The 13,850-nt window shown below is 41.4% G+C and overlaps 1 protein-coding gene and 1 long non-coding RNA gene across 11 annotated transcripts in view; one reads left to right on the forward strand and one right to left on the reverse strand.

The window, feature by feature from the left end:
- Positions 1 to 11,061: 11,061 nt before the first annotated feature.
- On the reverse strand, positions 11,062 to 13,029 carry LOC149862994 (uncharacterized). The gene is made up of 2 exons (XR_016443272.1): positions 12,907 to 13,029; positions 11,062 to 12,511 (listed from the first exon to the last, which is right to left on the reverse strand). It is a non-coding gene; the product is annotated as an uncharacterized LOC149862994 (long non-coding RNA).
- The window catches only part of MBNL1 (muscleblind like splicing regulator 1), a 191,961-nt gene continuing 190,502 nt past the window's right edge, over positions 12,392 to 13,850 (forward strand). For 9 of the 10 annotated variants that reach the window (XM_090055232.1, XM_090055234.1, XM_090055235.1 and 6 more), the window contains exon 1: positions 12,394 to 12,531. The gene's annotated coding sequence lies outside the window, so the exon portion shown is untranslated. Of the gene's footprint in view, positions 12,532 to 13,850 lie in introns of all 10 variants that reach the window. The other variant, XM_090055243.1, reaches the window with a different exon arrangement.

The following is a 13,850-nucleotide window of genomic DNA, read 5'->3' on the forward strand; positions in this document are numbered from 1 at the left end:
ATTCTCTTGGTAAAAACTGAAGGCCTGTATATTCTCTCTCTCTCTTTCTTTCTCTCTTCCCCCCACCCGCTTCCCCTCCCATAGATCATAGATTTAAAACTAAAGTAGAAATGGAAATTAAATCAAGTGTGTGTGGTAAACAGGAATCCTGGTTTTCCCTGGTAAAAAATAGAAAATTCTCTAATTAAAAACCCAAAATTTGTGATTAAAATTAAGGCCCCCCCAGAGCCTCACCCCAGCCCTGCTGTTGCCCCTCACTCCTCACCCACAGCCCCCTGGCCCTGCTCATGCCTCTTGTTCCCCACTCCCCAGCCTTGCTGGTGTCCCTCACCCTCAGACAGCTCCTCCTCCCCCAGCTCTGCCGGAAGGGGCCCCAGCTGCCAGGGCTAAATACCTGGGTTCACAGTCCCCTGCCCTCACTCCTTCATGCTGCCTGCTGTGGACTTGGGCAGGGATGAGCCTGGCTGTGCACACTCCCCAGATCTGTGCTGTAGGCTCGGGCTCCCACTCTGCTGCCCTGACCCAGAGCCTCCACAGCCTGGCAGGTGCAACCTGGTGTGGCAAGGAACAGCAGGGCCACACAGAGAAGCTGCCTGCTAGTGCGAGCTCTGTGCTGCCCTGGTGACGTGCCCCCTGCGCATGACTGCTTTGAGGGGCACAAACCCCATGCCACTGCCCTCACTGCAGCCATGTGCACAGAGGGGAGCATCACCAGGGCAGTGCAGAGTTTGCAGTGGCAGGCAGCTTCTCCATGCGACTCTGTTGTTCCCTGCCATGCCAGGCTATACCCGCTGGGCTGCGGAGGCCCCAGGGAGGGCAGAGGGTAGGAGCCTGTGTCCACAGCGGGCAGCCCACACCTGCCCCACACACAGTTCGGGGGGGTGCGGGTCCCCCTTACCCCCCTGAGGAGCTCATTGCAAAACTGCAAAATCTGTGGGTTTTTCCAGTAAAATGAGAAATCCGGTTTTGCCTCTGGTAAAATCCCTGTTTACTGTTTTTTTCCGTGGGAAACGGAAAACCCAATCCCTGATGATAAATCAAAGCTAAAGTAGAAATGGAAATCAAATCAAGTGTGCATGATAAAGCTCAACAGAGGATTCAAAGCTTACATATAAAGATAATGCACAAAACTATATAAACTAATGGAAGAATCATGGGTCAGAAGAGAAGTGGGCAGAAAATAAGGCATTATAGAACAGACTGAATAGATAATAGATTAGAACCACATGCTACCCAGAATTAGTGGTTAGAAAGGTAGGATATCTGAGCATAGAAATCTACCTGTCAAAGAGGGTAACAATAAAAGTGTAGGTATCAAAGGATTGATCTCTTTGAGTGCTACCAGGAAATCTAGTAAAATCCCAAGAAGAAATAGCACAGTCTGCTTAGAACCACAAGATGCACTGTAAAATTTTAAAATGGCAGTTTCTTTCAGATATCCAGATATAACTTGTGGAGATAAAAATCTTATCTGAAAGGAAAACTACCATAGAATCCCTGTGGGTAGAAATTCCATACTTGGATAGAAAAATATAATATTACGCTTGTAGGAAACTGAAGCTGATTATGAAATACTGAGGGAGATGGGGGTGGGGATGTTAGGGAATCTGCTAGAATGGGGCAAGCGATAATAATAGGCGACTTCAACTATTCTCACATAGACTGGATAAACACCTCATCAGGGCAAGATATGGAGATAACAATTCTGGATATGATAAATGACTGCTTTCTAGAACAACTTATTTGGGAACCCACAAGGGCAGAAGCAATTCTAGAGCTAAAAACACACAGGACCTGTTCAAGAGGTATGGTGAGTCTCTCTGTAATAGCAACCCGAACATCACTGCATTCAACATTCTAGCGGGGGGAGCAAACCAAAAACAGTCCACCACACCGATTTATAACTTTAGGAAGGAAAATTACACAGAAATTAAGAAATTAGTTAGAAATAAGTTAAAAGGATCAGTCAAAAATGTACAAGGCCTTCAGGCAGATTGGAAGCTGTTTAAAAATACCATTTAGAGGTTTAGTAAAAGCGTACACCAAACATCAAAGGGTGCACCAAGCAGACCAGTAAAACTACTGCATGCTTTGATAGCAGAATTAAGGAAGCCATTTGAGGCAAAAAGGCATCCTTGAAAAAATGGAAGGTGTGCCCAAATGAGAAAAACTGGAAAGCTCACAAACTCTGGCAGGTCAAGTGTAAAAGTGAAATAAGGCAGGCCAAAAAAGAATTTGAGGACAGTCAGTCTAAGTGGGAAGCCAGCTAGAGAATCAGTGGAACAGTTAGACGACGAGGGTATAAAAGGTACACTCAGGGATGATAAGGCCATAGCAAAAAAGCTACACAAATTCTTTGCATAGGTGTTTACTGCAAAAGACAGTGGGAAAATCTCGATGCCAGATCAATCCAATCCTTCCTAGTAGATACCTCTGACTAGATGGACCACATTGAAGTGGTAACAAAGGACATTTAAGCACAGATTGGTAAATTAAGTACTAGTAAGTCACCAGGCCCAAGATGGCATTACCTGAGAGTTCTGAAGGAATTCATAGTTGAAATTGCAGAACTATTGCCAATAATATATAACCTATTGTTACAAATGGCCTCTGTGCTAGAGGGCTGGTGGGCTGCCAACATAATGCCAGTCTTCAAAAAGGGCTCCTCAGGTGATTCTGGGAACTACGGACCACTGAGTCTAACTCCATTCCTTGCAAGTGGGTAGAAATAAAAAATAAAATCAGTAGTTGCATGCATAAATATGATCTACAGACTCAGCATGATTTTTGTAAATGGAAATCCTGCCTCACCCACATGCTGAAGTTCTCTGAGGGTGTCAACAATCTTGTGGATAAGGGGATCCAGCTGACATAATATAGTTGGGCTGTCAAACACATTTTGATAAGGTCCCTTAGCAAAGACTTAAAAAACCCCCTGTGTTGCCACAGGGTTGGAAGGAAGCTTTTTTGTGGACTGAGAACTGGTTAAAAGGTAGGTATCAAAGGGTAGAGCTAATTGTCAGTTTTCAGGATGGAGGGAGGTCAAAAAATGTTACAAGGATCTGTGCTGGGACCATTTTTTTTCACCATTTTCATCAAAGACCTGGACATGTAGGTGCACTGTGAAATCTCCAAGTTTGCAAATGATACCAAGTCCCAAGCTGCAGAAAGATTTGACTAAACTGAGTGGGCAAAAAAAAAAAAAGATGAACTTCAGTGTTGTTAAGTGCAAGATGACTTCAATTATATGTACATAATGCTGGGTTCTGAACTAGCTCAGGAAAAGTCTCAGGAAAGAGACCTTGGAGTCACTGTAGATAGTTTTCTAAACATGATAGCTCAATGTACAGTGGAAACCAAAAAAGCCAATAAAATGTTTGGCACCATTAAGAAGGGGATAGAAAACAAAACAGAGAATATCAGCATGCCATTATACAAATCCATGGTGTGCCCATATCTTCAGTGCTGTGTGCAGTTCTGGTCTCTGGTCTCAAAAAGGCTGTAGCAGAATTGGAAAAGGTGCAACCAAAATCACTGGGGTATGGAGCAGCTGTCATTCCAAGAGAGGCCACAATGGGTAGGGCTCTCCAGTATGGAAAGGAGAAGGCTGAAGGGGGGGATTATAGAGGTCTATAAAATAATGAGGGGTGTGGACCAAGTGAACAGGAGCTGTTCACCAAATGACAGAATCTGAGAAGTGGGGTGCACCCACTGAAATTAGTAGGAGAAAGGTTACAAACTAACAAGAGAAAGTACTTGCTTACACAACTTATAGAATGCATTGCCACAGGAGGTGATAGAGGCAGGCAGCACAGCCAGTTTCAAAAAGGGACTAGAGAAATCATGGATGATAGATCTATTAATAGCTTTTGAACAGAATGGTTAGAGATGTTTCCTCTGGCATCTCTAACTCAATAATGGTGGATGTCAGGGAAGATAATGGATAGGGGGTAGACCACTTCAGGTCTATTTGGTTCAATGCTTTAGCATCCACTCCTGCACCTGTCAAAGAGGCTAGATGGAAAATTGGTTTGACCCAGTATGGCACTTGTTATGTTCTTAACTAAACCTGATGATGAAAAGATGAAACTATAACTACAGGTTGCAGATGATGATTTAAGGCAAAACTACAGACTTAAGCTTCTTCAAAATACAGCTGTAAACCAGTGATAAAACTTAATTGGAGAAGAAACATTGGCAGTCAGCATGTTGTCTGCCCCCCCCCACATGCTCCCCTGCTTCTCAAGTGTTCAAGTGATAGGTTTTATAATGAAGTCCAATAGATTATCATAAACAGAAAGAAACAATTCTTCCCCCACAACTAGGGTATCAAGTCTTAGCACCCTTGGCCAAGTGTCCCCAGAGACACTTAAAATAGTTGTTCTCCTACATCTCACCCTGAATACCTGTGTAAAGGAATGAAGCTGAGGTGAATGCAGTGTTGGTGCATGGTGTTGGTGCATGGTGGATGCAGTGTTGGTGAATGCAGGATTTGATAATGCCCTGTATGTTGTAATCCAGGGGTCATTTGTGCACACTGAAACATAGAAGATCAAGTAGAAATAACTTTTTTAGTAACACAACCTAGAATAGAAGCAAAATTCTTAATAAAAGAGGAGTTTAGGAATAGTTGAACAAGTAGGAAACAATTGGTTTCCTAATGCTGACACAGCAAAACTGTTAGTCAGAACTGAAGAATGTGAACTGAGTAATGTGGGAAGATAAGGAAAGAGTGCATGGAGAACAGATCAGCATAAAGTGTTCCTCTAAGTCTTGCTACTTTAATAAAATCGAAGTAGCAAGCTCATTTGGTTTACATAGTGGAACTAAACAAAAGGACTTGGAAGAGGTTGTTTTAAGCTATTATATGAAGTTTCAGAAAATCCCCAAAAGTTAAGAATATGCAAATAAATCCAAGTAGCATTCAATTGTAGCTGAGGGAGCATAAACTAATTTTCATGTCAGTATATAAGTTTATATGAAGTATGTTTGAGAGAGTTGGATCTGGATTATAATCAATCCCATTCAGAATTAAAAAAAAAAGCAGTGCCATTCAAAATAAAGGTAAGGTTGAGAAGAGGAAGGGAAGTCTGACAATTCATAAGAACCATCTTGTCCAGTATATTTTGGAAAAAACAATTCTAAATGAGAAGAACTGCACTGATATCAATAGAAATGTGTAAATCAAAAAAAGCTCTAGGCTTTCATGGCTTAATATGTTGACTGTTTCCTTTAAGTACGTTGTTGTTGTCTCTAATCTTTATTTTTCTTACGATTTGTTCCTTGGTATTCAGTGGGGAGAGCTCTGGACACAGAGCAATTTTCTTTTCATTAAGTAAAACAGTAACAATATGAATAATATTGTCATTTCGATTTAAAGAAATTGGCACTGGAGCTGCAGTCTCGAAAAAGGAGTTATAGATTAAATCAAATTATGGCCTGAAAATGGAAGACTGCTTTGTGAAAAGAAAACAACAGGGCACCACTAGTTGTGACAGTATCCAGCTGAGTGTGTTGCTGTGGTAACCAGTTGCTTCAAGTCAAATGAATCTAGTATCTTGTTAAAAGTCAAAATAGTAGGAGGAGAACGCTGATCAAAAATGCATAATAAAATACTCAAGGATCACAAGATACAAGTGGCAAAGTCATTCTGAAGTCACTCTGTCAAATTTGTACCTGTATATATGAGGTAAGTGGGGCTAGTGGAAGATGGGATGGGTAGGACAGTAGACAACAGGCTTTCAGAAATAGAAGGAAAAGAACATGGTACTCCCTGTATGTTAAAGCACCTGTATTGGACTAAAGGAATAACCTGAACAGTTAGCCAGACGTAAGGATCAGGCCACCCATGACTGAAATGATGTCAGGAACTAATAATGACTTCAACCAACCTAGCTAAAAAAATCATACTTAGGGCATATCTTACTCTGTCCAAGGTTCTAACAATAATACATGTTGGTACAGTCTTAGAGTAGCACCTTCTACATTCAAATACAAGACGTTAGTTATTTCAAAGTGCGCAGTTTTTTTGCATCATTCACAGAGGTTCTTTTTATTTTTCATGATCATTTCTTTAAAAATAAAGTTTAAGAACTTCAATTTTCTCCATTTTTCAAATCCAAAAAGCTTCCTCAAACAATTATATACAATAACTTTACTTACAAAGCATTTCCTTTCCCACAGTGAGGTACTTGAGTTGCTGCAAATACCTTCTAATATAGTAGCACACTGTACCTATGTATATGTGTGTGTCTGCTTGCATTTTTATTCGGAACAGTTTGTATTTGTTTGATAAATGGACAATAATCTCCTCCAAAAAATTGTAATGAATAGACAGAGTTTTACAGATTTTCATGTTCTCATATAATTAAAGTCTTTATATTTTAAATATGTGTAGCATTGTAAATTATGACTTGATTGTTACCAAATACTTAAGAACATATTTAACTGTTTTTGAAATAAAAGAAATTGAAAAACCATGAGGGAATGGTTCTGCTTATTGGTAGCTTTGCCATGGAATTCATATTAAATTAGATGAGGCCTGAGGTGGAATGCTAATCAGAAAAAAAACCCTTTATTTTTAACTTCCTTACTTACTGTGTGCAGCTTGACTACATGAGGATCTTCTGGTATCTGCACTTCAACTCTACCTGCTTTTTTAAAGAGGTCCATTGTTGCACTTCGCTGTGGTTACTAAGGAGACCGGTCTTTTCTAGGGATAGATCCTCCAGTAGGAAATTTTCTCCTCATCATTGAAAAACTGATACAGCCACCTGGACCCTATCCCACTTTTTACATGGTCTGTCTTCTGATGGCACAATTGTTAGTGTGTTAAAGGGCAATAGAGTGGGGTTGGTTTAGAAGTAAACCTTTTCTTAGTGGATTTTCATTTTATTTTGACATCTTTAATTAGGAAAACCGATTCAGAAAAGCACTACAGTGATTAAACTATGAAACTATGAATTTTTTTAAACTGCACAATTTAAAAGATTTAAAATCTCTAAACAGGATAAACAGCAGTTTTAAAAATGTTGCTACTTTCTCTATTCATCTGTATTTTATGAGGTTTTCCAGAGGGGTTGGGGGAGTTCTGTGCTCAGTCCTGCAAAATGCAAGAAAAGTAGCTCACAAGCTTGTGAAATCAGGACTAAACTTTATAACTGTGTTTAGCAGAAGGGAACTACTTCCCTACACAGAAGTCAAAGAATAGATTTCTTTGTCTTTGACTAATTGGCCTAGCATTTATTTTAAAAACAAAGACTGTAGAGAAAATGTTACTGTAGTGGCCATAAGGTAATAATTTTCTAAATTGTTCCCCATGGGTACAAACAGAAATTAAATTTGAAAGTTTTGGGGGAAAAGGATTATTTAAAGTAATGTTTTAAAAATATATTTGTGTACCTATTTTAAATTACTCAGTCTCAAACAATAAACAGTTGTTTTATACAATGCAATATTTTGAAACAAATAGCTAACAAAATGTCATCAGGAAGAAATGCATATAGTTCTGGTCTTGTATGTCTTTTTTGCTGTTTAGGTTTAATTTATCTGGAACATGCCTTGTGCCTTAGGAGCAGTGATAAAGTTTAAGAATTTTGCCATTGCTTTACTTAAACAGTTACTTACTTTAAGTAAGGACCTTAAGAACACAACTTACCTGAGGCATAGAAGTCAGCTATAAATGTGACAGAAAAATAATAAGAAGTTAATTAGAAGTACAATTAGTATCTTGTAGAGGTAGATTCAGGTTGGATGCAGATTCTAACAGAGTAATGCAGATCAAGAAAAGGGGGTAAAACCTCATTAAATTCTAGCTTTGTTCCTAGGTCCTATATCAGGGGTGGGAAAATGCGGCCTGGGGGCTGGATGCAGCCACCCAGGCCATTCTATCTGGCCCACAGGGCTCCTAAAAAATTTAGAAAATTAATATTTATCTGCCCCTGGCTGCCTGTCATCTGGCCCTCAGTGGCTTGCCCTCCGCCCAAAATAATTGCATGCCCCTATCCTATATGCTAGGGTGACGGGTGAATTATAGATTCATAGATTGTAAGGTTGGAAGGGACCTTGGAAGATCATTGGGTCCAACACCCTGCATCAAGCAGGAAAGATAACTGGGGGCCAGGTGACCCCAGCAAGGTGACTGTCCAGTTTCCTCTTGAAGATTTCCAAGGTAGGTGATTGCACCACCTCCGGAGGGAGCTTATTACACAGTCTTGACACCATGACTGTGAAGAAGTTTTTCCTAATGTTGATCCTGAACTTTCAGGAGTTTGTGGCCATTACTCTTAGTTTTCCCCTCGGGTGTCCTGGTGAACAGTTGCTCACCGAGCCCTTGATGTACTCCCCTAGTGTAGTGGTAAGCTGCTACCAGGTCTCCTCTGAGCCTTCTTTTCTTCAGGCTGCAGAGTCTCAGGTCCCTCAGCCTTTCCTTGTATGGCTTGCTGTGTAAGACTCTGATCATACGGGTGGATCTTCTTTGGACTCTCTTGAGCTTGTCCATGTCCTTGTTAAAGTGTGGTGTCCAGAACTAGACACAATACTCCAGCTGTGGTTTCCCCAGTGCCGAGTAGAGTGAAAGAATCACCTCCCTGGTTTTGATGGAGATGCGTCCATTAATCCATTCCAGAGTATTATTTGCCCTACTGGCTACAGCATCGCACTGCTGGCTCATATTCATCCTGTAGCCTATTATTATCCCTAGGTCCCTTCCTTTCATGGTGCTAATCAGTTTGGTGCCACCAAGCCTGTAGGTATGTTGGGGGTTGCTTGTCCCGAGGTGGAGCACTTTACATTTCTTGACATTGAACTTCATCAGATTCCGATCCACCCAACTTGCTAACCTGCCTAGGTCCGCCTGTATCTGTAGCCTATCTTCAAGTGTGACCACACTCTCCCATAACTTGGTGTCTTCTGCAAAATTGGCCAGTGAGCTCTTCACCCCCACATACAAATCATTAATAAAGATGTTGAAAAGTACTGGACCAAGCACTGACCCCTGTGGGACACTGCTGCCCACTTCTCACCAGGACAACACAGATCCATTCACTATGACAGTCTGGATCCTATCCTGCAACCAGTTTCTTACCCACCTGACTATTTCGGAGTTAAGCGCACAATCCTCCGATTTTCTCTTGAGGACATTGTAGAATAGTATGTCCAAAGGCCTTTTGGAAGTCTAGGTATACAATGTCAACCTGCTTTTTTGTGTCCAGGTGGCAAGTTACCTGGTCATAGAAGGAATTAAGGTTGGTAAGGCAAGACCTGCCTGTGATGAAGACTGGCCTGTGACAAAGCCATGCTGGCTATCATTCAGAATCTTACCTTCTGCAAGCTTATTGCTGATAGACTCCTTGATGAACTTTTCTAGGATTTTCCCTAGGAAGGTAAATGGGCCTCTAGTATATAATGGGCCAATAATATATAATGGATGACAGGCCAATAGTATATAATGGATGACCAGATCACTGTGAATCACGTAATTTCAGCTGAATTTTTCTTCTTCCAGAAACAATTTTTCTTCTTCCTGAAATCTGCTGTGGAAATTTGACATGGCATATCTTTAAATTATGTTTCTCTACTGTAGTTAATATTAGGTGGTACACTCATTTTTCTAGACATTGTTAATTTTTCAATAACTTTCTAGCCTAATTTTCTGACTTGGACACTTAGGGCACTTTTACACGTGCTCCGATGTGTTCTGATTAAAATTAATCAGAGCAGATTTGATTAACTGAATTTACTGGAGTATTCTAATGAGAATGCTCTAGCCTGCTTCAGTGTCTCAAGTATTCGGCATCCCCACATTTCAAAAGGTGGTGGAGGTGCTTTAATTAAAGCTTTCTTGTTAAAGCATCTCCACCACCATTTTGAAATTCAGGATGCTGAATACATAAGACACTGTGAGCATTTTAATCAGAGTGGCTCCAAAAGCCACTCCAAAAGGCCCCCTCCCTGGAGCACATGTATAAGTGCCATTAGTTTCACATTTCAGTGCTCCAATTGACACTACAGTATCCACTGGCTCTGGCTCTGTACTTTAGAATGAGCCACCGTCTTCCGCTTGGACATAAAAGTAGTGAGTAGTAGAGAAGAAGTAATTTTTGTTGTTGAAGAATCACGATGAACTTACAGATATGAGCAACTGAGTACTGTGTTGTATATTGTGTGTTGTGATGGTGGGTGCGTATAAATGCATTTAATGATAAAAAAATGTCCTACATGGGAATCCAGTCCTTCAAAGAGGGTTCTTTTGCAGTCATCCATGTTTGAAAATTGAGTTGGTATCTTACACACATTTGTCATATATACAATATATATTTTGTATATATATATATATACAAAAACCCGTCCCTGTTGAAGTTTGTAGGAACACTCCCATGGCGCTTCTCTATACCTTTGTGAAATCTCGGCATATATAACTAATTCTACAGTAGCCAAAGTCCTAATCTTTTGAGGTGAAACTCTATATCCTTGTGAAAGTCCTGTTACCCATTAAGTCATCTGGGTTCTTCACAAGAACAGGAATCAGTCACTTAATCTGCTTGTAAATCAAGGCTTTAGTCTCTTTACCTTTAGTTTTGTTACCCACCAAGTGACAATACTAATTGTCAACTGACAATAATCAATTGACAATACTAATTGAGTATTATCACCTGCCAAATGATAATACTAATTCACAAAAACCTGTGCCACTGAGGATATTAATTCAACAAGATATTATCTTTATTTCAAGCACTATTTAAAATAAAATATTAGATCAGTGCTTATACTATTCACTCAGCTTGCCTTTTACTCAAGGCCCAGTGTAGTAGCACCATCACACTCCTTTTGAAATGTAGGTTCAGCCTAATGAAACGTGCAAATAGACTTAGTGCTAAGTATCATAACCAGATTACCAGTGAGCTTGTCCTTTATCTGAATGTTATCTATGTTTGTTTATTGTTTAGATTTATATCCCATCCTATGCAGATACCCAGATCAGCTCTACCCATGTGTTCTTCCCATTCTCAGGTGACACATGAGGGCTTTTTAGGCCCTACATGAACAGATCCAGCAAACAAGAAGGATATAGTGTTCTTTATTCACACAGCAAACAAAACAAAGTGATACTCTCCTCCCCACTCCTCAAATATAAAACAAAGCAAAACATCCTCACATTCTCCATTCTTGAGTCCTTGTTACTGAGTGGTGTGATCATTTCCCCTGCTTCACAAAAAGTGGTAAGAAAAACCCACTTTGTCTTTTTTATAATAAAGAGTATTGTCCAAGTTTTCAGACTCTACAAATATTTAATGCCCACGTGAGCAAAATGGACTTAAAAAAGGTATTGCTAGCCTTCTTAAAAACACCAGGCCAAAACAAATCTTATTACTTTTGTAATTTGGTCACTTTCTGCAAGGCCTTCGGTCACTTTATGCAAGGCTTGGGCCTTGCACAATTTCCACCAAAATTATTAAAGGTTTGGATCATGGAACCCAGGATAAATTATAGTGTGTGTCATGAACTTCAGAGATACACAGAAGTTTAGGGCTGGAAGGGATCTCATGAGATCACTGGGTCCAGCATGATTATTTAAATAAGAAAACTTTGAGGCCTTGAGGAAGACAGTGAAAGGTAACCCACATGATCTTCAGTTTAGTTTTACATTTGTTGCCAGGATTAGAAAGGTCAGCAGTATTTCTGGTATTTGTGTGGAATTCTTCTGTACTTGCTCATGCACCAGGTAATGGAGAGCGGCCGTGGGCAGCGTGTTGGCTGCAGCAGAAAGATTGTCTTGTGCAGACTGTGCTTCGCTAATCAGATGCATACACTGTCCCGGGAATGTTAAGCAGCAGTACTGTAAGCAAGGGTAAAATCTGAGCGCTTGAGTATATTGTGCATTTAACCTTCAGCCTAACCTTGCAGTCTGCTCTTGGCTGTCCCTTGGACAAGCTTTTAAAATGTGCATTTGCTCATTATCAAAGCAGACAGCCCATGGAAACAGCAGCGTGCGCGTGTCACATTTACACTACGGTTCAGAGGTTATAATGTTTTACATGTAAGCTGGAATATACCACCACTAGCTGCGAGGGGATATTTTTATTCAGACTCCTCTTTCCTCTTCATTTCTCTGTGCCTTCCAACTCAGCCCAGTGCTGCTCAGCCTCTTGATCTATTTTGTTTGGGCGGGGGGCAGGTCTGTACCTCGTGTTTCACCAAGGGAAAATGCTGCAGTAGCACGACGAGCTTTGTTTTTCCCTTCGCACTCTCCCGGCTCGGCAAGTCCGCCCAGCAAAGCTTCCTGGTGGGGTTTGCTGGCGGGGGAGGGGCAGCGCAGGCAGCGGCGGAAACCAGCCGGGGAGATAAGAGTCCGCCCGGCCCCGCGCAGCAGTCTTCGCACTGCAGGGACGGAGCGGTGGCTGTCAGCATGCCTCTGTGACAAGGGACTGGCACGCTCCATTCTCAATCTTTGTCATCTAGTCATAATGAATCCCACAATGCCTTGGGCAATCTGTCCACAGTCTGGTTGTCTCTGAAAAAAAAATGTGAGAGGTAAGTTTCCGTTTTCACAATATTTTTCATACGGTCCTTGCCCCCCCTCCCTTCCCCCCCTTTTCTTTCTTTCTTTGCAACATGTAGATGGCTGAATGAGGAAGTGAGATTGGGCTTTCACTGGCTTTAAGTTTGTGTGGCAGGGGCTGGGTTACCGCAGGTTCTGGTTTCATATCTCGCACCATCTCAGGCAGAGAAGAAAGCAGAAGGTCGCAGCTGCAGTTGTGGGGCGAGCAGGCTCTTCCTGCCGCGGCTCTGCAGGGCGGCGCAGGCTCGCAGCCCTCGGCCGGCCGGGAGACAAAGCGTGCGAGAGCCGGCAGGAGAGGGGCCGGGGAGAAAGAAACAGGTGTCTAGACACTGTTATCACTTCGCGACCTTTGGGTGAAGGGGATGCAGCAGCGCAGGGCGGCCGGCGCGCGACGCTTTCTTGGGAGAGAAACTGGTTATTTCTCCTTCGTCTGCCAGGGCGCCTGGCTTTCCGATGGGCCAGATCTGTTCACTGAGAGGTTAATTCTCTGCCTACTGCACATAAATTACGCATGACATGTTTAGCCGTGTTCCCTTATATGGAGAGTGCTGTATTTCAGTACAGTCTGTCTTTGCCAAGTTTGCAGGGTGGAGGACACCCCGCAGAAGAGGCGCTTTTTTATTTTTTCCTCCGTTTTGCAGTGCGTCACTCAAACTGTAGGAAAGGGAGGGCATGTCCTGAAGCAGCTAAAGTTTGATTTGCATATTGCTTTTCCTTCAATGTGGAAGAAACGCAAACAACAAAGCCCCCTGTTTTGAATTTGATTTTCATTCAAAGCAGGAAATAAGGCTTGTTTTCCTTTAATGGGCTGGAATTTGTCAAGGGTGGCAGTCCGTCAGGAGGAAATATTTTGATTCGAGACTCTGTCACAGTAGCAGCCTAACACATGATTCAGTTGTTTTTTGGTGCCTCTCAAGTAATTTATCTTCATTTGGGCAGAGCTGATGTCATGTAACTAACTCATTCCCTAGACCTGTCAAATCTGACAGGAAATAAAGGTGCTTTTTAAATAGCGAGTTCAACATTTACATATTTGGGCTTGCTGTGTCAGAATTAAAAGATAGGTGCCACTAAAAAGTTCTGTAACAGGTGTGTATTTGTTTGGGGGGGATACATAGAAATATGCATTATATATTCACACTACTATACAAATGCAAAAATATGTATGCATATTTATAATGCATGTGTACATGGTATATATCATATTATTTACATGTCTTGGTCCTATGTAACATAGTACAGACATATAATGTGCATGTATATGTATGCATTCATAAGATTCTGACATTCT

Source organism: Crocodylus siamensis, chromosome 6, assembly GCF_052110815.1.
Source record: "Crocodylus siamensis isolate JL-2025a chromosome 6, ASM5211081v1, whole genome shotgun sequence".
In the NCBI taxonomy this organism is placed as follows: domain Eukaryota; kingdom Metazoa; phylum Chordata; order Crocodylia; family Crocodylidae; genus Crocodylus; species Crocodylus siamensis.